Source organism: Netta rufina (genome assembly GCF_964035555.1).
Source record: "Netta rufina genome assembly, chromosome: 2".
NCBI lineage: Eukaryota > Metazoa > Chordata > Aves > Anseriformes > Anatidae > Netta > Netta rufina.
The window spans coordinates 138,612,770-138,629,174 of NC_140124.1; positions in this window are offsets into that span (position 1 = coordinate 138,612,770).

The following is a 16,405-nucleotide window of genomic DNA, read 5'->3' on the forward strand; positions in this document are numbered from 1 at the left end:
TTGATCACATAAATGCCTAACCTGGGGTTACACATTCTGCATGTATTACAACAGCAAATTTACCACAGCCCCCCCTAGCTCCCAACACTGTTTCTCTGCCTTCACCTTGGATATGCCCTCTCTCATGGTACTAAAGTTTAAGGATGCTCTGCTGTCTAGCATGTATCTAGGTCATCTTACCTAATTTCATCAGTCTGCCAGCTGGGTTGTTCAATCTGGCCTCCCTTTACAGGCAGTGGAACTGGCACTTTTAGAACTCAGTCTGACATTTTAGATGTCTCTGTTAGGATGAGCATGGGTCATAGCTTAGTTGTACTCATTCTTGTTGCTGACTATAAAGGGAATAACTCCAGTCAGCTGAATCCCATTAATTCTCTCTATACACTTAAATGGATTTTTCACTGAGGCCTACCACTCCAGTACAGAAGAAGCACTGCTGTAGCCTCCAGATCAAGGCTGGTGAAGACATGTACTGAGTGCTGCAGGATGGCAGCCAAAATAACCTTAGTGGTTGCAGGGCAAGAGATGCCTTGAGCTAGCCCAGCAGAGACAGTAGAGACAGGTCTGGATATGTGTGAAATAGCAAGGGTTCATGATGGGCAGGGTGAAAGCTCTCTCTCAAAAAGAGGAGGGCAGTCTTTCTTTCAGGTAGTTATTTCTGCCTCATGTTTCATTTTAAAAGCATGTTGAGTTTCATTAGTCCCAAATGTGGGACTGCTCCAGAGAAGCTTCACACCCAAATCTCTCACCTAGCAGAAAGGGGCCCCAAAGCCAGCTCTGAGGCACGTGGTGGATAAAGGACTTTCCCAGCTAAGGCAGAGACAGATGGACTAGTAGGAATGAGGGGTGGGCTGAGTGGATAGGCATGGCTGTGTTCTGGTCCTGGATCTGAGGATTTTGGATTTAAACAGATGCTGAATAAAATAGACTTCACCAACTCTGCTATCTCTCACAGGCCACCTCACTCACAACACAGAAACAGGATTCCTTTCCTCTGATTTAGACTAAACTCCACGTCTTCTACAAGTCACAAGGTCCTCATACATAAGCAGCCTATATCTGTTGTCAGAAAGCACACCTCTTCTTTAATCTTCAATTTAACCTTGCTTTTTTTTTTTTTTTTTTTTTTTTTTTTTCCTTTTACTGTCAACTATGATTTAATCCTAAAATCATATTATTTTATCCCTCTGATACATGTTCATTCCGGTTGAAGAGAATGGTGTTCAGCAGGGAAACTTGCTACTGTATTTTGTCCCAGTGGTAGTTACTATTCAGTTACTTATTCCCCTTTCCAGAGTGTGAGACAATGAGCTTGAGGAGCCAAGCACTTCTATCAGAAGAAGGGTACTTCTGTGAAGAAAGGGAACACAAAAGTAAAGCAGTGATGAATGAAGTTTCTAACCTGATTTTATTTTGACATTAATGCCTGATGGGCTCCCAGTTTTGAAGGCCATACCCAGTCTCTGTATACCATCAATACACTTGAAAATGAGACAAAACTCTTAAGTTGTCATCTGAGCCAGAGAAATGATGAAGAAAAGAATGTCACTTCAGCTAAGATCTCCTCTTGTTAATGTCAGTTCCAGTAATACCGGTGGGACATGTGCCTGGGGAGGGTGCTGATGCAGGCTAAACTGGCAGATCTGGTGCTAGGAGGACATGGGGCTGTGCTAAAGGTGGTCTGGCTTGTGTAAGGACTGCAGAAATCACTGCTACACCAGCAGGCTGGGCCTGATTTTGAGAGATCAGTTTTGTAACACAGACTACAGTCTAAAACACCATATAGGCCATCATTTAAGAAAAAAATGAACACATAAGAAAGGTTTCTTGGAGTCCTGTGGACACCAAGAGGCAAGTGTGCAAGGAGGTGACAACAACATGCACAGCACAGTTTAGAGGATGAGCCATGCCTCCCGAGGCTGCTCCAGAGACATGCAACCAAATAGACACTGGAAGAAAACAAAAGCCGGAACACACTGAGGGAAATACATTATTTGTGTTTCCAAAAGTTTTTTCCATATGCTAACAACTCCAGGCTTTCCCTTCCAAGTTTTCAGAGCTGGCCTACTCAGTAGCAAAACTTCTGCTAGAAGGAAGGCCTCCAGCCCTGCAGAAAAGGCTTAGAAAGACCAAAGGCAAAATGTTAAGGTTTTTTGACACTTTCTCATAATGAAATTACACTTTTTTTTTTTTTTTTTTTTCCTAAAACATTGGAAAAATATTAGTTAATGATGCAACTAACCCACAGATGTGGTGCTTTCAGCATCACTGGGAGTGTTTCAAATCTAGACGTTGTATTAGAAGATATCCTCCAGTGTGAGAGAAGACCAGTGGTTTCACGTAGGAATTTCATAGAAGGGTTCTGTGGCCTAAACATACTCATCCATTTTCACATTAATCTATTTTCCTGTGTACTCAGAGGAAGGGGAAATGATTGTGGCATCCAAACCATGTTTGTGCAGATATGTCAGTAAGCAACAAATATAATTGTTGCCTTGGAGAGTAGATTTGTGCAGGTTTATTAGTATTATTGCATATCTTCTCTAGAAGTGCTGAAATTAAACAGAATGACTTTTTTTTTTTTTTTTTTTTTTTTTTTCTCCAGTCTGTTCTTCTCTGTCTGGCCATCTTCTGGTTCTGCTATTAACCTTTAGTTGAACTAAACTTACAACTTTGAGCAACAGCTTGTAGAAAAGATGTTGTGTAAGGAAGGAACTGGAACTTGCAATCTAGCCTCTGTGATTTCAGCACAAGCTGAAAAAAACAGAAAACCAACCCAGGAGTTGTACTGCCTTTTTAAAAACAATTTATTGTTTCAACTGGAGGAGCCCACCCTGGAGATGTCTGTCTTGGATTCTTATATCATCAGAGTCAACAACAAAATTCCTGTTCACTGATGCAGCTAAAATTTTACCCGATGGATTTGTCCATTGACTTTTAAGGATTTGTCACTTGGGAATGGAAAAAAGTATGCAAAGGTTTGGATATATATAAGTATATGTATATATGTGTATATACAATATAGAATATTATATAAATATTTAATATAGTATCTACATATGAGCAATGTAAAAAGACACTTTCTTGAATGTTTTTTCCTCTAATAAAACTCATTTAAATTAATGATTATCTTCAGGTTTTAACAGAAAGGTGAGCAGGACTCAGCATGCAGTCTGGGTGAAGAAAGGATGTGCCGGACTGAGCAGTGGTGTAACATCCCATTGCTGGCTGACATTCAAAGTTCAAAGAGCAGCTCTTACATGTGCTTTTGGTTTAGGGCAAAGCATGGTAAAGCACTTCCATAAAAGTTTTACTACCTGCTATTAAACCAGTGTTGACAACAGCTGTTGAGTGCCATATATTGCATACGAGAAAACACTGGATCTACCCAGAACTTACCAAAAGTAAACACAGCATTGCACTGAGAGGGGCAGCTGCCCTGCAGGCTGGCTGGGGACAGGGCCACCAACAGCAGCAGTCAGCTGAGGGTGACTGATAGGGAGGAATTTCTGCACCACAGGGTCTGGGCTCTGAGTCAGCCAGGTCCCTTTAGAGCTGCAGGAAGCAGGAGGGAGATAACAGGCTCGGGTTCACACCACGTGCACCGAAGAGGGGCAGGAAACAAAAATGTAAAAGGCTTTATTTCTGCTAAATCCTCCCATTTCCTGTGTTAAAAGGTTTGCTTCCTACATTAAATTTCGATTTTAATGGCGCTCTGAATTTTTTTGCTTTCCCTGGCCCAGGAAATGGAAAACGAAGACTTTTCGGCACAGTGTGTTCCCTGTTAATTGGTTCTGAGGGCTCTGCCTTGCCTGTGGAGAAATCTTTTAGGTGCTCCTTCACATCCTTGCATAAAAGTGGTTTTGTACCAAAAGATTAATTTATTCCACTGCAGATCACAGTGTACTCAGAGCAAAAAATAGAGAGGTCTACTTTAGATGCTCACACGAAGTGCAGCTGACACACGGCAGCATGCACAGTGCCGTGTGCAGGCTGCAGCCTCTGGCCTGCCTGGCTGTGGCAGCCTCGGCCATCACCTCGCAGGCATGGGATGTGCGGGACAGAGGTGGGTTTCGGGTTGGATTGGTTTGCTCTTCAAGTGCAGGGCTCGATGCAAAGTGTGGCTGCAGCCTGACAGTCAACTGGTACGGCACTTCCCTGAGAAGCCTTTTGCTGAACTGCTGTGCCCACTGCTTCACTGCTTTGTCCATCTCAAATAGAGCACTGTCTAGTGCTGGGCTGTAATGTGGCCATCCTCTCTCCAAGTGTTTTTTTTTTTGTTTGTTTGTTTGTTTGTTTGTTTGTTTTTTGTTTTTTTTTTTTTTTTTCCCTATTCTACCTTTCCCTGACATTCAGAATTATTTTTAAGCATACAGCGTATTTTAGAGACAGAAGTTAAGCATGTGCACACACAGGCACAGGGAAGAGATCAGCGTACAAGCAGGCTATGGAGTGAAGTGACCCTGTTCTCCTGGGTCCTCTTGTCCTCTCCTTCAACCTCCAGCTCTGACAACATCTTTCCCTTCATATAAGGTGCATCACTGCCACACTCATCCTTCCTATGTGACCAACAAACTACACGGTTTTACTTTTTGACCTTTTCCTTGTAAGAAAATTCCATATTAACATTAAAAAAAACATACTTCTTACATATGTGACCCATGTGAATTCATGGAGGTAAAATTAAAGTGGAAGATTAAAGAGAAAATTTTGTAGTCTGCTCAGGCTGCATTAGGTTCTGCTCTCTTGTTTGTCTTGCACACAAAGTTAAATCCTAAGATGTACAAACCTCTGATGTTAAGATGCTGCAATTTTTTCACAATCACTCTGCTAATTGCAGCAACCAATTTCACTTCTCAGCAGTGTCTTCTCAACCTATGAGGCAAGAGTGACTGCGTACAACACATTTAGTACTGGATGGGATTTAATCTCTGGTTTTAACTTCCAAGGTTCTGGGGATCAAAAAACTCAGAGATGCAGTGATGGTATGGACATTCAGCTCATGACAGTTCAACATTTTTCAGGCTGATAAAAATCCAGGCTGTAACAGCAGCAGCTAGCTGACCTTAATTGCCTCGAAGCTCTGGTCAGAAGGCAAATGCCAAATCACTGCTTTCAACACTGAAAATTCTAACAAATGAGTGCTTTTACTTACTGTGAAGAGGACTTTGTCTCTATCTCATCTTGTTTAGATGACTAAAGCTGATTTCAGAAACTTTTCTTAGCAAGTTCCCTCAGTGAACTCTGAACTGAAGTTCCAGGAGACAAAGCCAGGACTGGCTTGATTGCCCTGGGCAATAGTCTTCTCTTTACCCACTGAAGCAGTAATGAAAGCATCTCCACACTGCCTCTGGATGCTGGTAGACTGTAAAACCACTCGTGGTATTTCCAGAAAACATCTCAGACACAGTCTTGCACTAAAACCTTGGCTCCAGACCTCACAAATACAATGGAAATCAATAGGACTGTTTGTGGCTACTGGGACCTAAAAAGGAATTTGATGCATTTGTGAATTGTTAAGGCTGAGACAAGAGACATGAGATTTCTGGGTACGGTACAGTAGCCATTTAAAATGTTGTTCACTTGTTTCTTTACTACCATGAATATCTTTTATAATATTAATAAAATGAATAGCAAGTTGGAATGCGCAGTCACTCAGTGAAACATCTGAAACACTGTGTCAGGAGGGAAGGATAACTGCTTTGTTTTTCTGTAAGCAGAGAAGCAATTCGATGTGGATAGACCATGAGAGGTTTCAGAGGGGTTATATGATTTGGTGCCTGTGACTGGAAGGACTGGACTCAGTGACCCTTCTGGGATGCCTGCCTCTCACAGATTCCTTGCAAAATCATAGAGAAGTCACTGAAGTCATATCTAAGTACACTAAACACAATCCTGTGAACCTCAGTTCCCAATCTACAAAAAAAGAGAATAATCATATTAATAACAATAATAGTAGTATAGCTGCACCTCAGAGTACAGCGCTTTTCTGGGTACCTCACCTCAGTGCTTAAAGAGTGCTTCCCCAAAATAGAACCCGATTAAAAATTGTTATATACACACTTCCTATTTTCTATTCCTTTTCCCTAAGTTATGCTCACCCTTCCCCTGCTCCTCTACGGTGGGCTGTTTCATTCTAGTGTGGGTGGAGGAGTTTCCAGCTTCTGAAGTGCATTCTGGAGTGGGACGTTTGTGTTGAGGGTTTCCTCTTCCTCTCTCCTGGGGTCTTTTGTGTACAATTGCTAACACACTTTTGCACCTTCCTTCTCTCTTCACTGGCCTGCAGCCCCATGTTATGCCCAGATCTGCAGCAAACCAAGTAAACCAGAGCTGCAGTCAGGTGAGGAGGAGTTCAGACAGAGCAAGCCTAACAAGCAGCAGCCCGGAGGCCTTGCAGACTTGCCTCAGAGCTCCTGGCCTGTTACTAGCAGCAGCAATGTGGTATTACAGGGCCACATGTAGCTGTTCCCTGATGTCCATGTGCTGTAGTCTGGGGATGTACTGCCTGTTCCAGTGAAAGTTGAGCAAAACCAAAAGCATCAGCAGAAGCAGATGTGCTTTTTTTTTTTTTTTTTTTTTTTTTCTGTTTAGACAATGTAAGACCAACATTATGCTTTAAGAGAAAGTGCCTGTGCTGTAAATGCTGAAGACCAGGGGAAAAAATAAACGTACGAACACTCAGGAGTGACTCCACAAAACTCGTGGGCAAATGCCCCCATAACCTGAAGGAACCGGGCAACTTGGAGAAAACACCCAAAATATCACAGCCTTTGAAGTCCTGAGGCACCAGGCCCTAAGATTACAGGAATTTGCTCCACATCCTCTCCTCTCATGCTTATAAATCATGATTTCCAGCCTTGCTAAATCAGACATGAACACAAAAATTGCTATAAAGTGAACTGGAGCAAGATTCCAGCTCCTTCAAAACTGAAGAGCCTAAAGCCATGGCTTATCTCCCACACCCACATTTCATGTAAAATGTGTCTGGCTTAAGGAATGACTGTCACCAGCCCCTCCAGGGCTGTGAGAGCACCCTGTGCTTGGCACTGAGGTGGTGGGTGGCAGACAGCTGCTGCCACGCAGGAGGCTTTGCGAGGTGGCAGGGCTGGGAGCTCTCCTTCACACCAGTGGGAAGGTTTCTGGGTAACACAGAGCTTTGTGCCATAGGCTGGGGGCAGCCTCTTGTAATACTGAGTATTATTGTGCATTTACATAACAAAAATAAAGGAATGTAATAGCTGAATACATTATATCCTGGTTTTAATAGGAAGGAAAACCACAGCTATGTTGTGCAGCTAAACATGTTCTGCAGGCAGACCAAAAATGTGAAGATTGCCTTGCTGAGCCAGCTATTGTGTTTTAAGGCAAGGGGATAAAGATTTATAATCCCTCCCCAATCTGTGAAAGCTTGTCTTCCTACAGTGTCAGGGTCAGACAAAATGTAACACTTCCATAACTGGTGTTTCTCTGTAGACCCAGAGAAATATCTGAAACCAAGTCCTTGTCTCTGTGATGTTTGTCATGCCCTACCTTTGACTCATCCTAGACAGATCTCTATCTTCCACCAGAGTTGTCAGAGCTATCAACAGAGACATTTTTTAAGTTCCTCTCATGGTGTTATTTGTCAGACACAACCATTAAGGGATAATTAGCAGATAAATGCCACTCAAAGTCATGTTCTGACCCTGCTAGTAAAGCTTACTTTGGCTTTTACCTATACTCTAGTATTTTTATGTTTATCTGGAGTACTGTGCTGTACAGACATTATTTAGTTCCCTTTAAATTAGAGCTAAGTCTTTCTTATAAGTTAAAAGGAGCAAAATCAGCACAGAAGAGGTCTTATAAATAAATACCTGAGCATAGATCTGAGAAAAGGACTGGCAAAAGGAGCTCATGTGAGCAACCTTCAAATTCCCTTCTCTATATTGCATTATCAGGGAAAACTAAGTCTACATATTCAGACTTATTCACACTTCAGCATGTGACCCTTTTAAACAATTTATATCAGTTTTACCCACTCTTTACTGGGTTTGAGGGATTTAAAGAACACCTTTTTGCTCAAAGTGCAGCATGCAGGTCTGTGTGGGATTTCATGTAGGTTAGGCTGAGCAACATCCACACTGCCTCTAAAAGTAAGCTGTAGCATGACCAGGATTAGCTTTCATTAAGTTCTCTGATCCAGTAAACATGTATTAGTATAGACCCAGACTTGTAGAGGATGGAGTTGGGAATACAAGGGCACAGGGTGAGAGTAGGGAGGAGACACCTCCCCTGGCAGCACCATGGACCTTAGAGCAGGTCTGGGCTTGGATTTCAGTGCTGTGTCAGGGACCTGTGCTGGTTTCAAACACCACACTTCGAAGCTGCTCAGCTGGAGCAGCTCACATACCTCCTTAGTAATAGAATAGATCCTTGGTGCACACCCAGCCTTAGCCTCTGTTAACTGCAGCTGTAGACACCAAATCCCCCATTATGCAACTGCTAACAGCTAACCAGTCTGATCAGAGGTGGTCGGTCATGTTTCAATCATTAAATTTTCGTTGGCATCTGAAAATTTAGTTAGGCGTGCTCACTGCTGCCTAAGTCCTACCTGAATCCACAAAGTAGCCAATACTCTGGGTACATTTCCAGAGGAGCACAAATTGGGAAGAATTTTCAGAATATCCTACCTGTTCAGTTAAGTGCCCTCTGTTCTGCATGTAACAATCAGATATTCACTGGCCAGAGAGAAGCACCAGGTCACAGCACTGCTACACAGCTGTGGAGACCTGTGCTCTAGGCACTGCTTTGACAAATGCTGTAGTTACTTCTGCCTCTATGCTTATTTAATTGTTCCCATTCTCAGCTCCAGCCTCACAACACACACAATTGCTTGTTCTGTGCTTTGTAGCAACATGTGCGTACACATCTGTAGGTCCCATGGCTGAGAGCAGATGGTCTCCAGCTGCATCATTGTGCACTCTGGTTTCATCCATCTTCCCAAGCTGAACCGTGCCCATTTGAGTGGGGTGTCTCAGGGTAGGCAGGGGGCTGGCAGGGAAGCTTGAAGCAGAAGAGCAGAAAAGCAGCACTGCCAAAGTAGGACACAGCATTTTCCCACTGAAAGAACCACTCCCAAGAATTTAGTTAGACATAGCATTTGGCTAAGGGGGTGGGTTTTTGTGGGTGTGAAGGTGAGCCATTCTGGCCACTATGCTAAGTGAGAAACGTGGTGAGAACCTAGCTGCCCTGGGAGGTGGTGTTCTCCTGGCAGAGGGGATCCCTGCAGCCTCAGCTGGAACTTCGCATGATGTGTCTGCATGCTGAGGGCTGTGTGGTCAAGTAGTGTCTTGTTCCTACTGAGCAGCCTCACCGGTGCATTACTGGCTTATCTGTTTGTGTCTGCTGTGCCTCACACATAAGAAGCATAAGTTTAAGCATTTAAGTGAGATTGGTTAAAAGTTAGGCCTTTCTGACCTGTCTTTTCTATCATTATCTTCTATGCTTAGTCCTTATGGGAAATTCATTGATCAGATGCCATGAACGTGAAACCCATGGTGAGTTTAGAAACACATGGGCAAGATCCATTGATTTTGGTGATATTTTCTCTGACAGAGAGCAGCGTGTTTTCTGCTAGTAGTCAAAGACAGAAAAAAAACCTGCCATTACAATGTTCAGGCAGCAAGTCAAGTGTATAACAGGAATTTCGCTGTCTCCTAGACAGGACCTGAAACAGAAACAAGAGACATCAACTATGGTTTTGATGTAGCAGCAGACACAGCTTGGGACCCTTGGTGATTCAGAAGTCACTTTTGTTTCACTCGCAACTGGCTGCTGTGATAATCTGCAGTTGTTGTACATCCTGCAGCCTCAGTCATTACAGCTTTTTTTATGTGCAAGGAACTTCCACTTTCTGAAGGGGAATGCCACTGCTGGAGGCTTAACCTGACCATAAGGTTTTGCAATGATGAGTGGCTCATACATATTCCAGGAAAAAAAAATCTGACTCTGCCTTGGTTCAGCAAGTTTAGTCATTCTTGTACCTTTAGCTTCAGTAATACAAGCGCTTTATTAGAATAGTCAGAATTTGAAGGTTTTTTCTTAGTAATGGTACAAAACATGTATTTATGGAAGCACTTGTACAGGAAGGCACAACTTCATTTAGCAACAACCATGTTTACAATTTATTTTATTTTATTTTTTAAATGCATAGAAAAAACTGGAGTTGGTTTGCTTGTTGTTCCCAGACATGTTACAGTAGCAATGAAATGAGACAGCGAAGGAAGTGCAGAGCATCACAAAGCAATAACGTTACTAAAAATGACCATTACAAACCTGGAGACTGTTATTTGGATAGTAACTTGAAATAAAGTAACTTGAAATATGCAAATAACCCCTTTCAGCATCCAAATATCCTTATCTCCTCCCTGCAGAGATGAAATCCCAGAGCCATACTCTTTGTTGTGAAAGGGTTTTGGAGTCAGCACATCAAGCATAGGAAGAAAGCTTGGCTCTGAAGAAGTAGCAGTATTTTTTAAATCTTTCTGACTTTCCTGGGCACGAGTACCTGCAGCCCTGAGGCAATTCTGTGGGACTCAGCTTCTCACAGCCATGTCCTTTGCATAAGAATGAAAAACAAAGAAAAAGGACATCATCATCTGGTGTCCTGTATTTTGCTGTGAAATCATGGAGACCAAGGGATGGATTCATCTGACCCAAGGATTCACCTAGATTCCCCTTACAGCAGATGGAAGGACACAAGCAGCTGTGCCATATAACCCATTTCTTAGTAAAGTAGTCAGGACTAACTGTACCCTAGACATGCATATTGTCCATAAAGCAAATTGTGGGTGGCAAGCTCACATGCAGAGATGTGAAGGAAGATGAAAAGAGCCCCACTCCTGTAGCCTCTCAGGACCTGAAGGCAGTACTGTAAGGGCTCTTGGGGCCATGGGTATGTAAACTCCTCCTAATTGTTCCAAGGTGACAAAGTTCTTTTGAATGTTGACCTTATTATTTATCCCCAGAGTAGATGAAAAGGATTTTCATGTACCAACATAGGCTGGGGGCCAACTGGCTGGGAAACAGCTTTGCAGAGAAAGTCCTGGGAGCATGGACAAGAGGTTGACCATAAGCCAGCAATGTGCCCTTGCAGCAAGCAAGCCAATGTACCCTGGGCTGCATTAGGCAGAACACTGCCAGCAGGTCAAGGGGGATGATCCTTTCCCTCTGCTCAGCTCTGGTGAGACCCATCTGGAAGTGCTGTGTCCAGTGTTGGGCTCCCCAGCATGAGAGAGACGTGTACTTGAAAAAGCCCACTGAAGGGTCACAAAAATGATTAAGGGACTAGAGCCTTTGTGATACAAGGAGATGCTGGGAGACCTGGGGCTGTTTAGCCTGGAGAAAAGGATGTTCAGGGACAATCTCACCAGTGTGTGTAAATACCTGAAGGGAGGGTGCAAAGTAGAGAAGCCAGGCTCTTTTCAATGGTGTCCAGTGACAGGAAAGGAGGCAATGGACACAAACTGAAGTGAAGAAAATTCTATTTCAGCATAAGAAAAGACATTTCTACTATTGGGTAGTCCAACACTGGCAGAGAGGCTGTGGAGTCTTAATTGTTGGAGATATTCAAACCCTGACTGGATGTGGCCCTGAGCAACTTGCTGTAGCTGACCCTGTTGAGCAGAGGGGCTAGATGTCCAGAGGTGCCTGCCAACCTCAAGTACTCTTTGATTCTGTGATTTTTTTAACGACCCATTTTTAAAATATTTTTCCTTCACATCGTAATTGCTTGGAAGCATTAAGTATTTCTGAATGTCTCAGTGGTACAGCAGTAACAGTCAACATGGTACTCTTCCAAGAGTTAGCTCAACTCTAATTTTTTTAGGCTGAGAAAAGGTGATTTGGGCTCTGTGTTTCATTTTTCCCTTATCTTGCTGAAGAGCAGCTTTATCTGTATTTTAACATACTTGTTTGTCTAGCAATATCTTTGGGTTCTAAAAGTTAGCAAAGAGTTTGCAAATAAACTCTTGACAACATCCCTTGCTATTTTTAATATTTTTCTGTTACAATGTTTGGTGCTAAAACCACTCAAATTTTTTCAACTTTTAAGGAGAGATTCAGAACAGACCAAAGCAGTCAGAGCACTGGCCAGCAAAACCATGCTTGTATTGCCAGGGCAGCACAAAACCAGCCAAGCCTTACTTGTCTCCAGTTTCCAAATATCTAATTTCCTTAGCACACAATTATGAAGACCAGTATTTTGTGAGGGACTGAATAGTTCTAGTTTCCCTCATTCACACATTCTGGATTCATTACAGAAAATACAAACATTAGAAGTAAATGATAGCAGTCAGAGAGAAAACTGTCATCTAAAGCGTGATATTAAATAATCAGTGAAATAGCCATTGTTTAGTGTATTTACAATGTAATATTTTTATGCTGTCTGTGTTTTTGCAATGCAAGATTCATGTGAGCCATATTCAAGACAAGGAAATGACATGTTCTTAAAGGCTCTGGAGCTAACATGTACAAAGGATCGAAAAACTCACATGGCAGTTCTTAAGATGTTCACAAACTGAATGTTGGAGAAGCATATGCTCTATCTTCCAACCATTGAGTCCTTCAAACATTCATGTTCGACATAACAGTCTGGATGGATGGACAGCTAGATGGGTGAAAAACCGATTGGGTGGTCAGGCTCAGTGGGCAGTGGTTAGCAGGCCATACTCCACATGGATGCTGGTAGGAAGAAGAATGCTGCATGGGTCTATCCCTGGACCTGTACTTTCCTATATTGCTTGTTTGTTTAATTCATTATTATTATTATTATTAAGAGATAGTGTATACCAGCCATTGTAAATAATGTGTGGACAGATTATCTGGGGTGTCTGTTGGACATGCCAGCTCCTGATATAAACATGGGAAGCACCACAGAAATGCCATTCCAAGGCACACAGGGGATGCAGAAGCTGCCTGGCACACAGGGCACAGGCTCTGCCAGAGCTGAGCTGGCATGGTGTGGGGCAGGGATGCAGTTGCTGCCAGCCCAAACTCAGACAGGTTTTTCTGTAGGGAACAGCTAAGACTGGAGGCTGGCAGCAGAGGCAGAAGAAGAAGCAGCACCAAAGTCCCCAGGGGAGAAGAATTTGGGGAAAGTATCTGGGGAGGGAGCAGAGGTGGAGAGAGCTGGAGGTGGGGAATGGACAGGAAGAGAGGTTGATGGCTGTCAGCTCCTCCAGAGTCTCATAAGAGCCTTTCAGCATAGTGTGGGTGCAAGGGAGCACATCTATGTCCGTGCCCAGCAAGCTGGCTGGGACTTAGTCATACCACAGGCCTCTCCAAAATCATTGAATTGGTAGGTCATGAACACCTGTGCCATGCTGCCCTACAGATTGCATTTAGAATCATAGAATCATTAAGGTTGGAAAAGACCTCCAAGATCATCTGGTCCAACCATCACCCTCTGCCAATGCCACCCACTAAATCCTGTCCCTAAGTACCATGTCCAACCTCTCCTTGAACACCCCCAGGGGTGGTGACTCCACCACCTCCCTGGGCAACCCGTCCCAATGCCTGGCTGCTCTTTCTGAGCAGAAATGTCTCCTCATTTCCAACCTGAACCTCCCCTGGCACAACTTGAGGCCATTCCCTCTAGACTAGTTACCTGTGAGAAGAGGCTGACCCCCAGCTCCCCACACTTTCCTTTCAGGTAGTTGGAGAGAGCAATAAGGTCTCCCCTGAGCCTTCTCTTTCCCAGACCGAACAACCCCAGTTCCCTCAGCCACTTGATCTATTCCAGTCCATCTATTCTCCTCTCTGATGGCTGTTAGGTGCTACTCAGCATTGCTGCTTGTGAGCTTTGTTGCTGGCTGTGGTCAGAGTTTTATCAGTCCTTCCAGGCTTTGTAGTGGATCCTTCAAATCCAAAGCAGATAACACAATGTATGTTTGCATAGAACCTAAATCTTCATGCTCATTATGGTGTAAGTTGAGAGTAGCCTTCTTGTGGACTTTCAGCAGGACAGACTGAAAAGTCCTCAAAATGAAGAAGTTTCCAATGACAGCTGTCAATGATTTATAAAACATTCTACATCCACATTGACAACTGGCACATAAATAATAAAGAATACGCTGAAGACAAAACATTTTGTACAATTACTGTTTCCTCAGATGGTCATGTTATGTTACTAAGACATGTAGTCTGTTGTGTTGCTTAACTCTGCTCTGCTTGTGTTAACACAAATGACTACTTTTGTCACCAGTTGGCTAAACTAATGCAGAGCTTGGAAAACACATTTCCTGAGCTAATGGCAGGAACAAATAGCCACAAAAGAGTGAACTATTTACACGTTTCTCCTTTGGGATACAAAGTTCAGAATAATTACCACAAACACAAAAGACACTGTACTAGAGTTTTAATTAAAAACAAAAACAAAATAAAATGCACACAATAATTTTGAGCTTTGGAAACAGAAACAAGTCCTATTCTTTTTGGTCACACAGGCTAATAACCATTTTTAATGTGATACATTTGTATCACTAAAGCAATTTCTCTCAACCTTTTATAAGTAAAGAACTTAAACTTTGAGGGGAAAAAAAAACAAACAAGGGCCATCTTGTATGGACTTCCAAGTATTGGTTGGCAGTTTAAAGGGACTGAGATCAGTAAAAGAAGGATATTTATTTAGATAAATAAAACAATAATTTTCTGCAAAGATTACAATTTTACAGCCGTATTGGGGTGTTGTGCAGAACACTTTTCCTGCCATCTGTTTGCAATATTTTCAAGGTGGAGGATCACCAGCAAGCCCTGTGTTCATGCTGAATAACCCTGGTTTTGGATAGGCAGTGCAGTGGACTCTGTGCGATCAGATTCCTTAGGAAGACCAGGTCTTCCCACCCATCTGCACTTCAGGGCACTACCTGCACCAAGTGCTGTTGTCAGTGTGTCACAGGTTGGCATCTGGCACATACAACTTGCTGAAGAGGTGATTTCCTCTTCTTACTCCTTGTAACACTGAAAGAAAACATTTCAGTCAGGCTGTAAAAGGGTCTTCCATTTCTTTTGACTCACACACACATACACTCATAGGTACACCCTGCCACTGAAATTGAAAAAAAACATTAAACATGAGGATATACAAGAAAACATTATCAAAGATGAGCCCTAAAGGGTAGGTAGGTTTTTATCTGACAAAAGAGCAAATAAACTTCTAATTTTGCATAGAGTTTTTACACAATTTAATATGTGGGTGAGGAAAAGCACTAACTGAGCTGTCGATAGCCAATGCAGAATGTGAGTTTTCTTTATGTTTTACAAAAAAATGAAAACAACAACAACAACAACAACAACAAAAAACACAGAGAAATGTAGCCTAGACAGAAGGAAAATTATTATTATTACTATTACTACTAATAATAGTTAATTCAATTACTATTACTATTACTATTACTATTAGTAATTATTTTTATTTATTTTTTATTTAGTAATAATTAAATTATTAGTATTAGTATTAGTATTAGTATTAGTATTAGTATTAGTATTAGTATTAGTAATAGTAATAGTAATAGTAATAGTAATAGTAATAGTAATAGTAATAGTAATAGTAATAGTAATAGTAATAGTAAAAGGTAAGGAAGAGAGTCAGTGATCGTGAGTGATATCAAAAGTGCGAGATGAAGTAGGGGTTATGGTCACCACCCCCTTCCTTTATTTCTGCCCATTCTGTCATGCTGTCTTGCCCAAGAACTATCTGGTCTGCCCTTCACAACTTTATCCTTCATAAAACATGCACAAATTTCATCTGAGAAGCCTGATACTAGCTGTGGAGCTGGAGAAGGGGCTCAGCCCTGTCTAAAGAGGTTAATGTGTGTTATGCTGGTTAATGACCATGGCACAAGAGTGGACACAGTGGGTGACTGTGACAAGATAGGTGACCAGGGCTAATGGCCAACGCTAAAGCTCTCCCTCCTACCCCCAACTTGGAAAGTTCTTAAAAATAACTAGTTCTTTCTTTATTCTTTTCCTAAGTTATGCTAGCTTCCCAATGAAGCTCTTGTCTCCCCCTGGGAGCTGCAGGAGCTGGTAGGGCCAAGTGCTTCAAGAGTGCTAAAGATCAGGTTTCAGTGGGAGGCAGAGAGGGCAAAGTTTGGGATGAAGCTGAAGTGCCAGGTGGTTCCCTGGTGCATACAGCAGTTCTGGAAGGCCAGAAGGTGGAAGAAAAGGGCCAATCACCTGGGGTCTCCCCAGACTTTAGGAGCTTCCTTAGTGATCAGAAGCCTGCAATGTTCAAAATAATCTGCCTGTTGTGACAGATCTGACCTGCATCATTTCACATGGACACTGAGAAAAGCACATTTTTAGCACATTTCTGTTCTATCCAGGCTGAAGAACACAGCCAACATATCTGTCTGCATGGCAATTT